The following is a 22,041-nucleotide window of genomic DNA, read 5'->3' as shown; positions in this document are numbered from 1 at the left end:
TTCCTGTGCTAATAGGACTCAAAGACTAGGACAGGTGACTCATTACCTACCCACGGCCTCTGTACATGGATTGGTGTGTTCACAACATGGTCGCCTCAGATAGTCAGACTCAAGGCTCCAAGAACTAGTGTTCTAGAAAACTAAGAGGAAGTTGCATCACTTTTTATGATTTAGCCTCAGAAGTCAAGCGGTATCATTTTCCCTACTCTACTGTTTGAAAAATTACAGGCCCACTCAGATTCAAGTGGACTCCACGTCTTGATGAGGGAGAACTAAGGTCACATTGTAGAAAAGCACAGATGATAGGAGACATTGGCCATCTTTGGAAAATACAATTTGCAACTCATCGTGTGTTAATGCACAAATGAGGAAGTGCTATCTGCTCTTCTCCCCTCCTCAGCTAACCCTGCCGTCTGTGTTTCCAGTCCTGATTATTTATAACACATGTTCAATATAACAAGGATGTTTTGAATCCCAAAAGAATGAATCCTTTCCTAGCCTTTCAAACCAAGATAAGGAAAAAGTGGAAGAAGACATTAAGACATGCAGCTCTAAGGAACTATCCAAATTACACTAGGTAGAGGCCCTACAGATGTTTAAGATTTCCAGAGAATCAGGTTTATATTCTCAATAAGTAGATGTTGAGAATATACAACTGATCCCCACTATTTGAAGATTTTGTATTTGTAAATTTGCCTACTGACTAAAATTTATTTGTAACCCTCAAATCAGTATTCACAAAGCTTTTGCAGGCATTTGTTGGCATCCACTGAGTGGCAAAATATTGGGTTACCTTATGTGCACGTCAACAGATGAAGTTGAACAAGGCAATGCTCTGCCCTTTTGTTTCCGTTCTCATACTGTAAACAAGTGTCCTTCTATGGTCAACCTAATGCTTTATTTTTCAAAGTTTTGTGGTTTTGTCAGTAATTTCACCTCTAAAAATGGCCCCCAAGTCTAGCATTCCTAAAAACAATAAGGCTGTGATGTGCCTTACAGAAAAAATACATGTGTTAGATACCCCTTGCTCAGGCATGAGTTAAAGGGCAGTTGGCTGTGAGCTCAATGCCAATGAATCAACAACATATATTAAGTAAGGCATCTTTAATCAGAAACACACATAAAATAAGGTTATCTATTGGTCAGTTGACAAAAATGTAACTAGAGGCTCACAGGAACCTAACACTGCGTTTCTCTTAGGAACAGTAGTTCAATATTTGCTAATTCATTGTTTACAGTGACTTTATAGAGCATAACTTACATTACAAATAATGAGAATCACCTGTACTGAAGATCAGGACTTTTATAATCCCCGGAGATACAACAATGACCAAGCAGACCAAAATCCCTGCTCTCATAGAGTTTATAGGAGAGGGGAAAACATAAATGAAATAAACAAATAAATGATATATATGTTAGAAGGTAATAAGTGTTATGGGAAAAAAATAAAGCAGGGGATGAGAAGTGGGGGTGGATATTCAGGGTTTTTTGTTGTTGTTACTATTGTTTTCTGTTTCTTTACCCAAAAAATGGTCATGGTGGACCTCAGTAAGAATCAGATAACAGTTGAGACAGTTGATGAAAGAGATGAGGAAGCATGCTAAGTGATTTCCTGGAGGAGAGCAAAAGGAACAGCCAGTACACAGGCTGAGGATGGAAACAAACCCACCATGTTGTAGAAACCAGGAGGAGGCTCATGTACCCCAAGTGGAGTCAATAGGAGATGAGGTCAGAGAAGAAGGGGTCAACTCAATAGGGCCTGGCAGCCCATTGTAATGACTGGGGCTTTCACGCTGAGTGAAAGATGGTAAGCATCCAAGGGAGAAACAGAGCAATTAAAAGGTGTTGCAAAAATCTAGACTTGGGGGGTAATTACCACCAATTATAAGAAGTGGTCACGTTCCGCACGTCTTCAAAGGCAGAGCCAACAGGATTTGGTGGTGGATTGTATGTGTGGTTATGAAAGAAATAATGATATCAAACATGACTCCAAAGTTTTTGACCTGAGAAGCTGGAAGTTGCCATTCTAAGATGGAAAAGACTGTAGACCAAGCAGATTTTGAAGGGAATTTCAATTCTACTCATTTTAAGGTGAGATGTCTACTTAATATCCAAGTGGAAAAATAAGGTGGGCAACTGGATATACAGGGCTGGAATTCAAAGAAGTTCAAACTGGTAATATACATTTTGAGTCCTCAGCATAAAGATGGAATTTAGAGACATATAACTGAATGAGACCACCAAGGAATCAATGTAGGAAAAGAAGAGGTTGAAGAATGGAATCCTGAGGCATTCCAGTGTCAAAAGAAGAAATGAGAAAAGCAGATTGAGAAACGTGGCCTCCTGGAAGCTGAATGAAAAGAGTCTTCCCAGAAAGAGTGAATGATTGCTATGTCAGCATGCCCAGAAGTGGGGTAGGATGAGGACTGGGAAGAGAGAAAGCCCTGATTTGTAGAGTTTGCCAATTTCCATGGTGAAAATACTCTTACCAGAGTTGATTTCAAGCTGTTAATGTGATGTTATTGAATGTAGAGTTTAGAAGAGAGGCACACAATTGGCTCTCAGGAGATATTGCAAGCTGATCTCAGCACACCCCTGACAGCTAATGATATCCATTGCCTCATCAGGCTTTGGCTTCCAAGAGGGAACTGCCCAAGCAAGTGTGAACCTGGCATGACTGAATCTCTGTCATCTGGACAGAGCCAAGCAACATTTATCTTCAATATAGTAGGCTGGCAACTTTCTCAGAGGGCAGCCCAAACTGGGCTGGGCAAGAGGGCCTCAGAGAAGGATGTCATGGTCCTTGCAGCCACACTCATGCTAACTTTTAGCAGAGTGCATTTCAGTAATGAACAGCCTGAGGGATGGTCCCTTAGCCAACATAGAGTGCAGACCTCTCTGCAGGCTTTCCAGATCTTCTCCTGAGCACATCTCTGGTGTCTGATTCAAGAATGAGAGGGCCTGACTAGAAAGATTTAAGCCTCAGATGGATTTACCAAGCAAGTACACAAAAGTAATCTGGACACTTTAACAAAGAAAAGCATAAGACTCTCTCTCAAAGAGTTGTTAAAATCTGATGAGAAACCTTCTTGGAAAATAAGTCTCCAGGCTTAGGGGAACCTTGTTTCCAAATCTTTCTGTTAGTATTTCTGCCCACATCCTGAGAATTCTCTTATGTTCTCTCAGACTCCATACCCTACTTCATATTTTCCTGCTGCCTAGACTTTATCTTGACTGGCCTGATTTCTGATACCATTTGGTTCCACCCACTTAATTCCCAGCAGCCTGTAATGGTCACATCCCTAAAGCAAAATACCACTGGACTAGGAGGAACATCAACCTGCTTAAATTGTGGGCTCCGCTCTACCTTTCATTTACACACAGGAAGAATTTTCCAAGGAGGTTTTTTTTCCCCCTCCCTCTCTGGAAGTCTTTACATGTGAGATTTTCATTTTTCATAAAATAATAATTAACAAACATACATCGATTACCTACTGAATGCAACACACCATACAGGATTCTATAAAACATACAAAGAATAATTAGATGTCTACTTATAATGTGGTTGGGAAATTTGGCATTTTCTTACATAAAAAGATCATTCTGACCAATGTGAGTGCCCAATAAATGTCTCAGAAACCAGGTACTGGAGGACAGCAAGACACAAGAAGCCCACAAAGCTGCACTCTACAGGACGGAATAAGATCAAAGGAAAGGAATCTCCTATTTGCTTGCCATTTCTCTGTGCTAGAACTGTTTTAGACACTAAATCTGTTTAATTACATCTCAATACTTCCTATTGCTATAAAAAAGGATTTTCATACTTCTATGAAAAGAGAGTGTCATTCCTTTTTACAAATGAATCACAGAATGGTAAAACACTTAAGCAAAATCCACAGAGTCAGTCAGTGACAGAAGTGGGACCCCAACTGAGGAAAACATATCCGAAGTCCTATGTTTAACTCTTACTATCACTTCACATTGCTTCCCTTAGACGGAGGAGTCAGTTGAATTGTGCCACCCCTCTCCCCAAAGATACGTCCAAGTCCTAAATCCCTGTACCTGTAATGGGATCTTATCTGGAAATAGTCTTTACAGATGTAATTAAGTGTCTTGAGATGAGATTATTCTGGAGGTAGGGGCTGGACTGAGGAGGCAAATCCAATGACTGGCATCTTTAGAAGAAAAGGGAAGACAGACCCAGAGACCCAGAGGGAGGGCCATGTGAAGATGAAGGCAGACATTGGAGTTCTGCACCCCCAAGCCAAAAACACCAAGGATTGCCAGCACTCCAGAGAAGGCTGGAGAGGGGAATGGAATGAATTCTCCTTTAAGCTTTCAGAATGAACCAACCCTACCAACACCTTGATTTTTAGACTTTTGGCCTTCTCAACTGTGAAAGAATAAATTTCTGTTGCTTTAAGCCACCAAGTTGTGGTGATTTATTATGGCTGCCCTATTAAACTGATGCAGACAGTCAGGATGAGGTCAGTCTGCACAGAGACATGGGGGAAGAGAGAGAAGAAAAGATCACGAAGTGTGACTTCTAAAGCTGAGCCAAAATAGAGTCCCTGGGAAGAGGGAGCAATCCTCTTTTTGCTGCCAGTGGCAAGTCCTGAACTCCCATGTCTTGGTTTGATTCCAACTGGCGCATCATAAACTATTCAGTTTGACTCCAAACGCTAACATCTAACCAGTTTCTTCAGCTTACTGGTTTCACTGGTTTCTATTGATGGGGGCAACTGTTTGGGCAAGTTTGAGCTACACAGACACAGCTCCTGGTATACTTGTCCTCAAATATCAGAGAACATCAAATCATCCAGGTGCATCTTTGTGAGCACACTGAAGAGATAAGCTTCTAAGAAATAAAACCGATAAAATTGGCAATGCCTACCATTGGTCAAAAGTAACTTCCTCAATAGCTCTTGGTGGTGCCTAGTTCTGTTTTTACATGGAGGCATCAGATAAAATGCAATGATTCTAATATAATTCAGCTATCATCACCCATTAACATACCAGTTCTGAGGGAAGCAGCTGTCTGGGGATTTATTGTGGAATGAGAGAGGAGAGAAAATTTTATAGTCAAAGCAAAATGCAAAGAGATAGATCTATTTGAGAATCCTGGGCATTCAGGAATGTTAGCAAGGAACTGAGGAACAGACTGAAATTAAGTTGACAAGGAATGAGAATAAATCATGGTTCCATCCAATTTTTTGTGTGATGGTGTTCAAGAACCAAAAGTAGCCACTTACTGAATTCTGGTTAGAGCTTAGTAAGGACCTACTAAGGGCAATTTACCCCATTAGGTGGGTGTACTACAGCTATAAGGATGAATGGGTTCATCTGCTCATAACATAGGAAGGCAAACTCTGGGGGTTGGGAGATATATATGTTGTGAGTCAGAGTAGAGGAAAGAAAAATGATGCCATATCCCTCAGCTTCTGGGAGGTGATCCCATCAAGAGTGCAGTGAATTTTTAATGTTTAGAACTCCATGAAGTTCTGTAACCAAGTATCCCCCATTTTTCTAAGAGATAGAGAATGAATTATTTTTTAGTTTCTCTTAGTTTCTCTTTCCCCCTTTTCCCCGGTTCCCCACTTCCTATTTAGTTCTTTAGAAATGCAATGATAACATTTTACCTTCCCTTCACCAGACACTCCCTACAGGGCAAGCTTATCTGACTATGTGCATACGTAAAAGCTCCAGGATGGAACTCTGTCCTACCAGGAGATTTCCTCAAAAGACAATAGTCAATATGCAACCTAAAGTGCACCCACTATGAAACCCTCTCCCACCTGCAGAATATCTCAAGACAAGGCCACTTTACAACCTAGTTCTGCCCAGGATGGTGCCAGCTCAACTACCTGGTAGAGAAGGACCACCTGGTAAATAAGGCACAAATTGAGTCATACAGACCCCCACCTACTCATGTCCTCTCTTGCATGCCATTCATGCCGAGTCCCCTTTTAAAAGTTTCTGCTTTCTGCTCCAAAAGCAAAGTGGTACCCATAAGGCAGGCAACCTGTACTTCCTCCCCTAAGCTAGCTTTGGAATACAAAAATCACATTCCTTATAGCAGACTTCGCTCACGTTCATTGGACTATGCAAGTGGCAAGTGACCAAACCTGTATTTTGGTTATAGTTCTACTGAGAGGAATCCAGGGACACCAATAACAGACTAAGAATTGTCCAGCTGCTCAGAGCTCTACACAAAGGTCGGGTATTTGCCAGAGGAGGAGAAGTGTGACATCTTTATATAGACCAGGGCTCACTGGCATATCCTTTGCCATTTCCTGGGAAAGGAAGCTTCTGGCTCCTGGAGAAATGGCAGAAACTTGATGAACAGAGGATTGGTGAAATCTTTTGGTTTATGTGGCCAGATAGTACAAGGTTCTAATCAGAAGAAAAGCACACAGCGTCTTTCTTCACTCCTTTGGGTTTGGGAAACAAACAAACAAACAAACAAAATACACCAAAGGCAGTGAGGCCACCATAAAACCCAGAGTGGGGGCAGAGGACAGGATGCCGGGGAATTCAGGGGAAGGGCTCTCCTGAGGTCTGAGCTTCCCTATTATCTGCGCATTTATCCCAGCTGAACTTTTCCACAGGAGTGCTTCTGGCCTACTCTAAGCCTAACCTCCCCACCTCTCCACATCCTGAGCAAAGGTTCCATGTGAATGAGCCCAGATGGAAAAACATTGGAGGAGTTTTTCTTTGTCACTACAGGCAGGAAGAAAATGGCAAATGGAGACAATTATTTGCTGAATTTGGTCTTCTTAGACTCATACTTTTTGCTCAGTTTTCATTATTTGAGGATAAAAATTGCTTTTAGGCCTGAGAGACTCAGCTAACTGGACAATTTTTCAGTTCATTTTTGAGAAGTAGGCATGGCCTCGGGAGAACAGTTTTTACGCTCTCAGCACTCTCATTCCATCTCAGATAAAAATATATTAAGAAAATGAAGCCAACTGAAGCAGAGGTCAGGAACAAAAGAAAAGTTGACATAAGAGCTTCAGCAATAGCAGCTGGCCCCAGGCACTAGCAACTGATAAAGGAAACTCTGGGCAGAAGAGCCTGAGATGAATGGGATATTAGTGAGAGGAGCTGAGCCGGCCACACAGCCAAGAGAGAATGGGAAATTCATTATAATAAATTCCTCCTAAAACCCTGAGAATTGGAGACAACGCATAGGCTATTCAGAGGGCAATTTCTCCTAATTCTGCAAGGTCTTAGAGAGCTTCTTATGCACAAAGGAAGGCACGGGAACCTCTGCCAAGCATATGGAATTGCCAACTTCAAGTCAAGAGAACTTACTTGTGAGCCTCCTGGAGATGGTTATGTGGACACAGATGATGGGTTTGCTTTCTGTTTAGTAAGGAGTAAACCTATGTTTGTTTGGTTCTCATATTCGTCTCTACTCCCTGCTATTTCCCTTGGCAGAAAATGAGTGCACTGACCAAGCCAAATGCAAGCAATAAATCCGGTGGTACTTTATATTGTATTAACTCCAGCGAGGAGTCAGAAGGCCTGAAGACAAACATGCCTATCATGATATTGGAGGTTCGCTGTTTGGAGGGCAGACCAAACCCTGGAGGGGTCTAGATATGAGGATCAGAGGCTGAGAAAGGGTATTGGGGTTGGGAGTGACTCCAACTTTGCTTTCAGCCCCCCTTCTCAGAGGACGGTGGGCAGACCAGCAAAACCATTCTGGAGGGGAAGCCAAAAAAATTAAGGTTCCGGGAAGGCTGAAAATGAAGAAGGCCTTTTCTAATAAAGTGAACAGGATCGAGAGGCTGCCAAATGCTGCTCACTCCAACCCCTTTTATTGGCAGTGAAGCAAGTCAAATACTTGCTAGGAACACTAGCCCTTTCTTAGAAGCGACTGTTGTTGAAAAAAACACCCTGTGCTTTGCTAAGTGATTTGTCCCTGAAGAACTCTATGAGTAAAAGAGACTCTAGCTGTGACTTTGGCCAAGTCAGTTGGTCTTGCTACTGATGAGGGGGCTGAATCCTGAGCATTCTCTTTGATACAGAAAATAAAATGGACTAGGGGAGAGGGTATAGAATGTAATGCACTAGGGTTCTTTTTGGAGGGGGGATAACCTCTGGGCAGGTCCCTACTCTCGAAACCTAGCCTGGAATAGGCTTTCACCTCTGTGCTGTTTATACTAAAACTGAATTGGCCTTAGGGATGGGATGGAAGGTAATTAGGATTCCCTATTACCGGATGATTTTGAACCCAAACTATTCCCTTGTGGACACAAATGGGTATGGTGGAGTCAAATGCATTCAATGAATTCTTCCCCTATTGTTTTAATCAAAGCACTGATTTTAGCACAGACTCATGCACCAAACAAGCTATTGACAAACTACTGTGATACACATTTAATGAGATGATCTACAGTTTCTGGGGGCTTGTCCTGGGACTGCTGAGGTGGTCTCCAGGGATGCTTAGGGGAAGGATATGCGAAGTGAGACATGTGGGTTGAATTGCCCCACTCCTAATAAGGTTGATAAATTGAAAAACCAAGGTATAGAAGTGACCTTTTACATTCTGGGGCAACTTTTCATCTGTGCGTAACAAGAGAAATGAAAATCGGATGGATTTCCATTGAAAATTTCATGTCATGATTTCATATGAATGATCTAATATCCAGCTTTCCCCTGGAGCCAGTGAATTCTATATCCAGCTGTGGAAACTGAAAACACCATGAGGCTGCTCATGTTAGGCACCTGCTGTAGAGAAAGACCTTTCGCATTTGGGAAGGGGCAGAAGACTTGTTTGGAAAACAGCCTGGTGTGATGCTCTTTTCTGAGTATTTTTCTCTTGCTCTCTCTGCCTTGCCTGAGTTGGAGACTGTCTCTTCTCAGTGACTTTAGGAGACATACCTTTGGGCTATCTTCATAAATCTTCATAATCTTTTCACTCATGCCATTTAGGATACTGAAAATAAGTGTGCACTTTTCAGACATTCTGTCTTACACCTGTAGGTCACACGTCTTTCATGCCTAAGGCATTTTGTTACAGTCTATATAGTTTACTGTTTCATCTCTCAATCCATTGAAGTCTATTCCCTAAAAACTTCTAGGCATGGAATAAATATCAATTACAAACAACCAGAATTTAACAACAAAAAACTTCCAGGCAGGAATGTTACAGCCCATCTTCAGTTCTGGAGGAAAGCTGGGATAGTTCATAAAATAATTCTGTCTGATTTGTTTCTATGAGAATCTGTATTAAGGTATTTTCAGGAGAGAGGAATACACTTACTTGCTCTAAGGCCACACATCTTAAACCGAGATGCATCTACTCTGGGAGGTTTGCAGCTGGAGTTTTCAGCTGAACTTTTTAAAACTTTGTTTAAAATGAGTTGCTTTACATTGGAACTTAATATCCTCAGTGGATTGAAATCAACATTCTGGGAATTGAAATTGTGTCTGGAGAAGAGAAAGGAAGAACATTGCATTTTGCAGTAGACACAGATGCACTAGGCAGGGATGAGGGAGGTCTTCTGAAAGGAAAGCAGTGAACAGTTGGGGAAGGGTTCAGAAATGGAGGTAGGGGACCAACAAGAGAAAGGGTGGCCTACATTGGGATTTTTCTAGCTGCAGGATAAATCTAGTACATCTTTTCATATTGAAACTAAATGCAGATATGAAATAGAGCTTCATCTGGCAATGACCTCATAAGTGTTGGGCAAAGCTGCTTTTTTCTGAGGCTGTTTCCTTCAGGCATGGGCTTGGGCTCCTCTTCTCATTCCCTCAAGCCCCACCCTCTCTCAACTCGGAAGCCTTTGTCAGCTTGACATAAGATCTTTTAATACATCTAATAGCAAACATCAAAGGGAAGCAAAAATCCAGGTCTCAACTATGGCATGAATAATTGCAAAAGGTCTAACTAAAGCCACCCAGCCACAATGTGGCTTTCTTTGTGCACAAGTACTCTTGCTTCCTAAAAAAGGACCATCCTGGCCAGGCACACTGGCTCACGACTGTAATCCCAGCACTTTGGGAGCCAGAGGTGGGTGAATCACGAGGTCAGAAGTTCAAGACCAGCCTGGCCAAGATGGTCTCTATTAAAAATGCAAAAATTAGCCAGGTATGCTGGCAGGCACCCGTAATTCCAGCTACTCGGGAGGCTGAGGCAGGGAATTGCTTGAACCCAGGAGGCGGAGGTTGAGCCAAGATCGCACCACCACTATACTCCAGCCTGGGTGACAGAGAGTCTCAAAAAAAACAAAAAAACAAAAAAACAAAAAACAAAAAAACCATCCTATACCCCATTCTCAGCACCAGTCATTCAGGTACTGGACAGACCTTAGTCTTAGAACCAGCATGCCTAGAATGGGCTCTTACCTTCTATGGGCCTCAGCTATGGGAAAAAAAAAAAAAAGAAAGCATTAAACTAGGGGCTCACCAAGGACCCTCCCAGCTCTAGCTCTCTTCAATTCTACATACAGCATTAAGGAATTTCAGGAAATATCTCCCTGGCTTGTTGTTAGTCTCTTTTCACTTTCTCCAACTTTCCCTAAAGCAGGGGCAAGAATAGCAAAGAAACTCAGTGCTGATCTGTAGAGACAGCCTCTCCTCAATTAGAGATTCTGAGCCAAGGGGTTTGTGTGACCTTTGGAACTCAACCACAAAGCCCTGGAAGAACTGGTTGCCACCACGACCCTAGAGAACAATCCCAATATAAGCCACACTTTCTCTTGTTGTTCTCCTATCTCCATTTTTGAACCTCTCCCCAACCTTTTACTGCCTTGCCATCTAAGTCTGCTGTAAACATGCAACATTTCTCCTTTCTCCTCTCTGTCCCAGGCAAAATTTCTATTCCCAGGACGGTGATCTCAATCTGCTAAGAATATTATGTTCGAATATAAAGCAACTCTTTTTAAATACAGAGCTCAACTAAAGAAAAATCTTCAGTGATCTACCAAAAAGGAAGATATTTTGAATAAGAGACTTCCTTCAGATGAAATCAGTGTAACTAATTCAAATCCCATCCATCCTCTCTTTACATAATCAAACTTCGCAGCAGGACGGAGATAATATGGGTTAGCCAAGCAGAGAAAAGCTTTCAGTCCTAGAAGAAAGAAGGTCTCTGCTATCACCTAATAATAGCTCTGGAGCTACTCCTCCAAGATCATAGAACTTTTCAGCATACATCATAGAGGAGCTGTTTGCATGCAGTAGAGGGACCCAGAGCGCCACCTGGAATGGTCCAACCTAAGAACCTAGGTAGGAAGCATGGGAAGCCAGGGGTTGCTTCAGAATAAAGGCAGAGAGACACAGTTTGTCAAATTCTTGGGTTTGCTTGGGGTCAGCTCTGCATGTCGAAATACCCCCTTCCACCAACTTTTTAGGCTTGGCTTGACTCCACTTGCACTCCCATAGATTTCAGCTATCACCTCTGCTTCCTTCTTGGGAGATTTTTCCTCTTGGGAGCATTATTTAGGCTGGGAAGAACTTAATGCAATCATCATGTTGATTCATTTTCACAAATACTTATTAAATGTCTGCTGTTTGCCCAGCTCTGTGGAAGGGCCAGAGCGGTACATAATGCATGTTCTCTGACTTAAAGGAACTTGAAAGTAACCTGTGCCCTAACTTAGTTACCAACAGGGAATTATTTTGGAGGTTCTGGGAGAAATAATCTATTAGGTTGGTATAAATGTAATTGCAGTTTTTGCCATTATGACAAAAACTGCAATTACATTTGTACCAACCTAACACTCCTGACACCTGAGAGCCAATTGCCAGTCATTCCAGGATACACTGTGTGCACTTTGCATTCTCTCTGCAATCTTCTTTAAACATTCATCTATCTCTCAATTTCCATTTAACTGAAACTGTGGCAGCAGCATTAGCAGCTGGTGGTGGTGGAAGAACTCCTGATTCCAGAAATTTCCCAGGGTGGCCCCCTACAGTTTGGATCTGCTGAGGAGCATGTGGAAATTCAAGGGCATGCTCTCTTACGGAGAATAGTTTGTTGGCAAAACATCACCCATTTGCTGCAGATCTGTAAACTGAGGTAGGCCTATCTTTCTTGACACATTAAAAACTGGTCAAAAGCTTCACTGGTTAATTAGGTTAGTGATATTGTTTGACTATGTCCCCACCCAAATTTCATCTTGAATTGTAGCTCCCATAATCCCCACATGTCATGGGAGGGACCCAGTGGAAGGTAACTGAATCATAGTGGCAGGTTTTTCCAGTACTGTTCTCATGATAGTGAATAAGTCTCATGAGATCTGATGGTTTTATGAAGGGCAGTTCCCCTGCATATGGTCTCTTGCCTACCACCATGTAAGATGTGCCTTTGCTCCTCCTTTGCCTTCTGCCATGATTATGAGGGCTCCCCAGCCATGTGGAACTGTGAGTCCATTAAATTTCTTTTTCTTTATAAATTACCCAGTCTCGGGTATTTCTTCACAGCAGTATGAAAATGGACTAATACAATTAATTACAAAATTAGGTTAATCATCTTCTCATTGAATGTACCTTCATCACATATACATATAAATGATATATAGTGTACTTCATATAAATATAAATATATATAAACATATGTGTATACTTGATGGTTTGTGTACCTTCCCTGAGAATGTGGGCAACTGGAAAACTCTGGCCGTGGGTGCAAAAGGGCCTCCCTTACTGTTCCATGATGGTGCTCCCTCAGGCCCCTCTTCGTCTCTCCTCTCCAGCCCCTCACCTTCTGCCTGGGCTCAGGCCCTCATCTTCTTTTTCTTGGATTACCTATTCCAACAACCTCCAAGCCTGTCTGCTGCAAATCCAGTCTTTTTACGATTTACATCTGACCATGTTTCTCCTCTACCTCAGACCTCCCTGAGACTCCCCATTCTCTAGAAGAGAACATCTGAGAAGCCTTACAAAGTGCTGCCTGCCTCTTCAATATCACCTCTGCCAGCCTGCTGCCTTGCAGATGAGCAAAAAGTCCCTCACACACACCAAGCTGTTGCTCACCTTTGTGGCTTTGCAACTGCTGTCATCTTTTGCCCTTTGCCTCTGCTTCATTTGGCTAACCCTACTCATCCATGAAGGCTTGACCAGGGGACTTCCCTGACTGATTGCTCCCAAAATATCCTGTGATGAATAGCACCATCAGTGTGCTTCCATAAAGTATCATAACTAACTGTGCAATAGCTCTCTCCTCACCAAAGACTGTGAGATCCTAGAGAACAGGGAATGGGTATTAGTCATCACATCCCCAACATTACGGACAGTGATTTTGTCCCCCAGGGGATATTTGGCCATGTCTGGAGACTTTGTTTGTCATAACTAGATGGGGGTACTACTAATACCAAGTAAGTAGAAGCCAGGGATGCTGTTAAACAGCCTCCAATGCACAGGACAGCCTTCATAACTAAAAGTTATCTGGCCTCAAAGTGTCAATAGAAATCTTAATCTAGGACAAAGACTACGAATTTAATACTGCTTAATGAACGATAAAAAGTAAATATATTTTACCGAACCAAACTCTGCCCTTAAGTAAGGTCCATGTGACAGTTGTTGGATCATGAGAAGGAATTCAAGTAAATGTACTCCTTCTTTAGAACAAATAATGGCATAAGCCTGGTCTTTCACTTTGGATTTAAGTTTGGCTCCAGTTAACAGGGTATTTCACGTATCAACTGAGTAACTAGGAATAATATACTGAAGGCTATTCTCTACACGGACTAAGAATTTCTAGACTGAAATAAGATCAGAATGTCAGAAATAAAATAGGTGTCAAAAATCATCCAACTCGAGCTACTGATTTTACAAATGAAGACTCCAGGTCCTGCATGACACAGTGACTCCCCAAGGACACCTAGCTAGGAATGACAGGGTCTGGGGCCAGTGAAAAGACAGCTTGTGTTATGATTTCACCAGAAATGAATATGAGACTACTGGGTCCATCTCTGGGATCCTAATAGAGATTGGGTCAGGGTTTGTGTGGTTAGAATTGCTCCTTTGGGAGACAGGAGAAGAGAGAAATAGAGACAGCTGGGAGGTAGGCTTTGTTACATGTCTTGGTTTCTTTCCTGAACAGTCGGACCTTTCCTCTCATCTTTAGATCACACACAATTCAAACCTTTCCACCTTCTGGTGTCTCTCACTGGAAACACTATTAAAATTTTGGGCAAGACAATTCTTGTTTGCAGGACTGACTGACTGGAATACCTGGCCTTTGCTCACTAAATATCTGTTGCATCTCCAGGCATGATTATAAGAAAACAAGTGGGGATATTTTCAACTGCCACCTAGGAGGGTGGTACTGCCTCATTTTCCTGTCCCTTCAATTGAGGATCACCAAAGACCAGTTGGCAAGGTTGCATTTATGTTGAGCAAACTGCATCTTGGTCAGCACAAGAAAGCAATCACAATGATGGACGAGAATGGTCTTAATGACCACCTTCACCAAAATGACCTGTGTTGTCTGTTAAAAATAGGATTCTCAGGCCCCCCTCTCAGGGAGTAGGATGCAAGAATATACATTTTTTTAAATTATACTTTAAGTTCTAGGGTACATGTGCACAATATGCAGGTTTGTTACATATGTATACATGTGCCATGTTGGTGTGCTGCACCCATTAACTCGTTATTTACATTAGGTATATCTCCTAATGCTATCCCTCCCCCTTACCCGCCCCCCCCCACAAAAGGACCCAGTGTGTGATGTTCCCCTTCCTGTGTACAAATGATCTCATTGTTCAATTCCCACCTATGAGTGAGAACATGCAGTATTTGGTTTTCTGTTCTTGTGATAGTTTGCTGAGAATGATGGTTTCCAGCTGCATCCATGTCCCTACAAAGGACACGAACTCATCCTTTTTTATGGCTGCATAGTATTCCATGGTGTGTATGTACCACATTTTCTTAATCCAGTCTGTCACTGATGGACATTTGGGTTGATTCCAAGTCTTTGCTATTGTGAATAGTGCCACAATAAACATATGTGTGCATGTGTCTTTATAGCAGCATGACTTATAATCCTTTGGGTATATACCCAGTAATGGGATGGCTGGGTCAAACGGTATTTGTAGTTCTAGATCCTTGAGGAATCACCACACTGCTTTCCACAATGGTTGAACTAGTTTACAGTCCCACCAACAGTGTAAAAGTGTTCCTATTTCTCCACATCCTCTCCAGCACCTGTTGTTTCCTGATTTTTTTAATGATCGCCATTCTAACTGGTGTGAGATGGTATCTCATTGTGGTTTTGATTTGCATTTCTCTGATGGTGAGTGATGATGAACATTTTTTCATGTGTCTGTTGGCTGCATAAATGTCTTCTTCTGAGAAGTGTCTGTTCATATCCTTTGCCCACTTTTCGATGGGGTTGTTTTTTTTCTTGTAAATTTGTGAGTTCTTTGTAGGTTCTGGATATTAGCCCTTTGTCAGATGAGTAGATTGCAAAAATTTTCTCCCATTCTGTAGGTTGCCTGTTCACTCTGATGGTAGTTTCTTTTGCTGTCCAGAAGCTCTTTAGTTTAATTAGATCCCATTTGTCAATTTTGGCTTTTGTTGCCATTGCTTTTGGTGTTTTAGACATGAAGTCTTTTCTCATGCCTATGTCCTGAATGGTATTGCCTAGGTTTTCTTCTAGGGTTTTTATGGTTTTGGGTCTAACATTTAAGTCTCTAATTCATCTTGAATTAATTTTCGTATAAGGAGAAAGAGAAGGATCCAGTTTCAGCTTTCTACTTATGGCTAGCCAATTTTCCCAGCATCATTTATTAAATAGGGAATCCTTTCCCCACTTCTTGTTTTTGTCAGGTTTGTCAAAGATCAGATGGCTGTAGATGTGTGGTATTATTTCTGAAGGTTCTGTTCTGTTCTATTGGTCTATATCTCTGTTTTGGTACCAGTACCATGCTCTTGTGGTTACTGTAGCCTTGTAGTATAGTTTGAAGTCAGGTAGCGTAATGCCTCCAGTTTTGTTCTTTTGGCTTAGGATTGTCTTGGCAATGCGGGGTCTTTTTTGGTTCCATATGAACTTTAAAGCAGTTTTTTCCCAATTCTGTGAAGAAAGTCATTGGTAACTTAATGGGGTGGCATTGAATCTATAAATTACCTTGGGCAGTATGGCCATTTTCACAATATTGATTCTTCCTATCCATGAGCATGGTATGTTCTTCTATTTCTTTGTGTCCTCTTTTATTTCACTGAGCAGTAGTTTGTAGTTCTCCTTGAAGAGGTCCTTTACATCCCTTGTAAGTTGGATTCCTAGGTATTTTATTCTCTTTGAAGCTATTGTGAATGGGAGTTCATTCATGATTTTGCTCTCTGTTTGTCTGTTATTGGTGTATAAGAATGCTTGTGATTTTTGCACGTTGATTTTGTATCCTGACACTTTGCTGAAGTTGCTTATCAGCTTAAGGAGATTTTGGGCTGAGACAATGGGGTTTTCTAAATATACAATCATGTCATCTGCAAACAGGGACAATTTGACTTCTTCTTTTCCTAACCGAATACCCTTTATTTCTTTCTCTTGCCTGATTGCCCTAGCCAGAACTTCCAACACTATGTTGAATAGGAGTGTTGAGAGAGGGCATCCCTGTCTTGTGCCAGTTTTCAAAGGGAATGCTTCCAGTTTTTGCCCATTCAGTATGATATTGGCTGTGGGTTTGTCATAAATAGCTCTTATTATTTTGAGATACGTTCCATCAGTACTGATTTTATTGAGAGTTTTTAGCATGAAGGGCTGTTGAATTTTGTCAAAGACCTTTTCTGCATCTATTGAGATAATCATGTGGTTTTTGTCTTTGGTTCTGTTTATATGCTGGATTATGCTTATTTGCATATGTTGAATCAGCCTTGCATCCCAGGGATGAAGCCCACTTGATCATGGTGGATAAGCTTTTTGATGTGCTGCTGGATTCGGTTTGCCAGTATTTTATTGAGGATTTTTGCATCGATATTCATCAGGGATATTGGTTTAAAATTCTCTTTTTTTGTTGTATGTCTGCCAGGCTTTGGTATCAGGATGATGTCGGCCTCGTAAAATGAGTTAGGGAGGATTCCCTCTTTTTCTATTGATTGGAATAGTTTCAGAAGGAACGGTACCAGCTCCTCCTTGTACCTCTGGTAGAATTCGGCTGTGAATCCGTCTGGTCCTGGACTTTTTTTGGTTGGTAGGCTATTAATTATTGCCTCAATTTCAGAGCCTGCTGTTGGTCTATTCAGGGATTCAACTTCTTCCTGGTTTAGTCTTGGGAGACTGTAAGTGTCCAGGAAATTATCCATTTCTTCTAGGTTTTCTAGTTTATTTGCTTAGAGGTGTTTATAGTATTCTCTGATGGTAGTTTGTATTTCTGTGGGGTCAGTGGTGATATCCCCTTTATTATTTTTTATTGCATCTATTTGATTCTTCTCTCTTTTTTTCTTTATTAGTCTTGCTAGCCGTCTATCAATTTTGTTGATCTTTTCAAAAAACCAGCTCCTGGATTCACTGATTTTTTGAAGGATTTTTTTTGTGTCTCTATCTCCTTCAGTTCTACTCTGATCTTAGTTATTTCTTGCCTTCTGCTAGCTTTTGAATGTGTTTGCTCTTGCTTCTCTAGTTCTTTTAATTGTGATGTTAGTGTGTCAATTTTAGATCTTTCCTACTTTATCTTGTGGGCATTCAGTGCTATAAATTTCCCTCTACACACTGCTTTAAATGTGTCCCAGAGATTATGGTATGTTGTATCTTTGTTCTCATTGGTTTCAAAGAACATCTTTATTTCTGCCTTCATTTCGTTATGTACCCATCAGTCATTCAGGAGCAGGTTGCTCAGTTTCCATGTAGTTGAGTGGTTTTGATTGAATTTCTTAGTCCTGAATTCTAGTTTGTTTGCACTGTGGTCTGAGAGACAGTTTGTTATAATTTCTGTTCTTTTACATTTGCTGAGGAGTGCTTTACTTCCAACTATGTGGTCAATTTTGGAATAAGTGTGATGTGGTACTGAGAAGAATGTATATTCTGTTGCTTTGGGGTGGAGAGTTCTGTAGATGTCTATTAGGTCCATTTGGTGCAGAGTTGAGTTCAATTCCTGGATATCCTTGTTAACTTTCTGTTTCATTGATCTGTCTAATGTTGACAGTGGGGTGTTAAAGTCTCCCATTATTATTGTGTGGGAGTCCAAGTCTCTTTGTAAGTCTCTAAGGACATGCTTTATGAATCTGGGTGCTCCTGTATTGGGTGCATATATATTTAGGATAGTTCGCTCTTCCTGATGAATTGATCCCTTTACCATTATGTAATGGCCTTCTTTATCTCTTTTGATCTTTGATGGTTTAAAGTCTGTTTTATCAGAGACTAGGATTGCAACCCCCGCTTTTTTTTGTTTTCCATTTGCTTGGTAGATCTTCCTCCATCCCTTTATTTTGAGCCTATGTGTGTCTCTGTATGTGAGATGGGTCTCCTGAATATAGCAAACTGATGGATCTTGACTCTTTATCCAATTTGCCAGTCTGTGTCTTTTAATTGGACCATTTAGTCCATTTACATTTAAGGTTAATAGTGTTATGTGTGAACTTGATCCTGTCATTATGATATTAGCTGGTTATTTTGCTCATTAGTTGATGCAGTTTCTTCCAAGCATCGATGGACTTTACATTTTGGCATGTTTTTGCAGTGGCTGGTACCTGTTGTTCCTTTCCATGTTTAGTGCTTCCTTCAGGATCTCTTGTAGGGCAGGCCTGGTGGTGACAAAATCTCTAAGCATTTGCTTGTCTGTAAAGGATTTTATTTCTCCTTCACTTATTAAACTTAGTTTTGCTGGATATGAAATTCTGGGTTGAAAATTCTTTTCTTTAAGAATGTTGAATATGGGCCCCCACTCTCTTCTGGCTTGTAGAGTTTCTGACAAGAGACCTGCTGTTAGTCTGATGGGCTTCCCTTTGTGGGTAACCCGACCATTCTCTCTGGCTGCCCTTAACATTTTTTCCTTCATTTCAACTTTGGTGAATCTGACAATTATGTGTCTTGGAGTTGCTCTTCTCAAGGAGTATCTTTGTGGCGTTCTCTGTATTTCCTTAATTTGAATGTTGGCCTGCCTTACTAGGCTGGGGAAGTTCTCCTGGATGATATCCTGCAGAGTGTTTTCCAACTTGGTTCCATTTTCCTCATCACTTTCAGGCACCCCAATAAGACGTAGATTTGGTCTTTTCACATAATCCCATATTTCTTGGAGGCTTTGTTCATTTCTTTTTACTCTTTTATCTCTACACTTCTCTTCTCGCTTCATTTCATTCATTTGATCTTCAATTGCTGATACTTTTTCTTCCAGTTGATCGAGTTGGTTACTGAAGCTTGTGCATTTGTCACGTAGTTCTCCTGTTGTGGTTTTCATCTCTATCAGTTCTTTTAAGGACTTATCTACATTGGTTATTCTAATTAGCCATTTGTCAAATCTTTTTTCAAGGTTTTTAGTTTCTTTGTGCCAGTTACATAGTTCCTCCTTTAGCTCTAAGAAGTTTGATCGACTGAAGCCTTCTTCTCTCAACTCGTCAAAGTCATTCTCCATCCAGCTTTGTTCCATTGCTGGCAATGAGTTGCATTCCTTTGGAGGGGGAGATGCGCTCTGATTTTTTGAAATCCAGTTTTCTGCACTGCTTTTTCCCCATCTTTGTGGTTTTATCTGCCTTTGGTCTTTGACGATGGTGATGTACTGATGGGGTTTTGGTATGGGTGTCCTTTCTGTTTGTTAGTTTTCCTTCTAACAGTCAGAATCCTCAGCTGTAGGTCTATTGGAGTTTTCTTGAGGTCCACTCCAGATGCTGTTTGCCTGGGTATCAGCAGTGGAGGCTGCAGAAGATAGAATATTGCTGAACAGCAAGTGTTGCTGTCTGACTTTTGCTCTGGAAGCTTCATCTCAGGGGTGTACCCAGCCATGTGAGGTGTGAGGTGTCGGTCTGCACCTCAGTTAAAAATGCAGAAATCACCCGCCTTCTGTGTCGCTCATGCTGGGAGCTGGAGGCTGGAGCTGTTCCTAATCGGCCATCTTGGGCGTGCCCCCTGAGAATGCTTTGATTTTGATGCAGGCCATATGAATCAGCCTTGCCGACTCAGGGCTGCAGTGTCCCTAAGGTACTGGCCTAGGACTCGGTGCAGATCTGGAAGTGAGGGCCACCGGGCATGCCTCAGTCTCCCATAGTGTGCAGGAAACTGCCACCTCAGCAGCAGCAGGCCCAGGATGGTGCTGAGGCCCAGCACTAGAAGCAGAGCGGTCACCAAGGAGATCCAGGCTAGCAAGAATATACATTTTTAATAGTCTCACCAGGTGATTCTCATGCACACTAAAAGTTTAGAACCTTTGCCTTAGTAGTAGCACTCAACCCTGGCTCATGTGAGAATTAATGTTTAAAAATGCCATTGTTCAAGCCCTACTGTCAGAGATTTTCAGTTTCAACTACAGTGAAGCCCTAGCATTGCATGTTTTAAAACCTGCCTAGGTAATTCTAATATTCATCTAAAGTTAGGAAACACTACCATTATGAAATCTTGCAAGGTAAGAGGAAACCACAAATTAATCCCCTCACTTTTGGGTTAAATGCAAGAAACTTAAAACAATGGTTTTCAACCTTGGCTGCACCCTTAGTGAGACTTCTAAAACCCTAGTGCCACACCCCATGCCATTGACATCAGAATCTTCTGAACTAGGACCCAGGCTTCAGTGTTTTTTAAAGTTCGCAGTTCACTCTAATGTGCAGCCAAGTTTGAGAACCATGGATTCAGAATATTTTCCTGAATTCTCCCATAAACTTCTGCTCTTGGCTTTTATCTTTCCTCCAATCCCCTAATTCAAAAGTTTGAGGCTGTGGGGGTCAGGGCAAGAATAATAAAGGGAGAAAGGGCAAGATTCAGTCTAGTTCTTTTCTCCACTTAATCCCTGGCTACCACTGACTCAGCACTCTGGGAGTAGCTAAGGTGCAGTGGAGAAAGCTCTAGACCTATTGTTGTATATTTTCAAGAGGAAGATCCTTGGACCAGCATCAAGTTTGCTTTTAATCTTGATTCTTCCCTGAGGTTTCTAAATATTGTTCCAGCATAGGAATTTCAGCTTTTATTATTTTCCAACTTTTCATTTATATGGCATGCATGGGTCAAAGAAGCAATGGAAAGTTGGAAACAATTGCCTTCTAATTAGCAGATGTCTCAGTGGCTAACATTATTTGCCAGTAGCAGTGCCAGGGCAGCACTGGGAAAGTTAATTACTGTCAACAGTCCTCAAGCCTGTTTTCATAACTGATAATGACTGTTAATATGTCACCACTGAAGTTAGAGACTCAGAAAAATCTTTTGTCCTAGGACGATTAAATGTCATGGAAGAATGACCTCCAAATTTGCCTTTGGGTAGATAAAGTTCAATGTGACTGGCTGGGCACAGTGGCTCAGCCTGTAATCTCAGCACTTTGGGAGGCCAAGGTGGGTGGATCACGAGGTCAGGAGTTCAAGACCAGCCTAACCAACATGGTCAAACCCCATCTCTACCAAAAATACAAAAAACTTAGTTGGGCATGGTGGCACACATCTGTAATCCCAGCTATTTGGGAGGCTGAGGCAGGAGAATCGCTTGAACCCAGGAGGCAGAGTTTTCAGTGAGCCAAGATCATGCCATTGCACTCCAGTCTGGGCAACAGAGCAAGACTCCATCTCAAAAAAAAAAAAAAAAAAGTTCAATGTGACCTTTTTAAAAGCAATGTTAAATCTGACCCCAGTTACTAAAGGCAGAAGAATAACACGAGATTTGAGACCAAGCCGGTTCCTCTTTGCCTGTTTCGACCCCATTTATAGTCATGTCAAATGTCCCCCATTTCTGCTGGCTTCAGCCCCATCTTGTTGCTGCTTCCTTGAGATGTGAGGAAAGATCATTCTTTCTTCTGTTCTAGGCCAAGTCCCAGATGCTGACAATAAAACTGTCTAAGTCTGGAGTATTATGGCTCCTAGTGTTAGGTTCTTTCAACACACACCACACACACACGTTTCCTCTAAGGTGCATCATTTGCAATGGGCTGGTGGATGCTGATAGTGAATTGGGGATCACCAGTACA

This window comes from Macaca fascicularis, chromosome 13, assembly GCF_037993035.2.
Source record: "Macaca fascicularis isolate 582-1 chromosome 13, T2T-MFA8v1.1".
Classification (NCBI taxonomy): domain Eukaryota; kingdom Metazoa; phylum Chordata; class Mammalia; order Primates; family Cercopithecidae; genus Macaca; species Macaca fascicularis.
The sequence above is the reverse complement of the archived record's forward strand: the minus strand, read 5'-3'. Positions refer to the sequence as shown.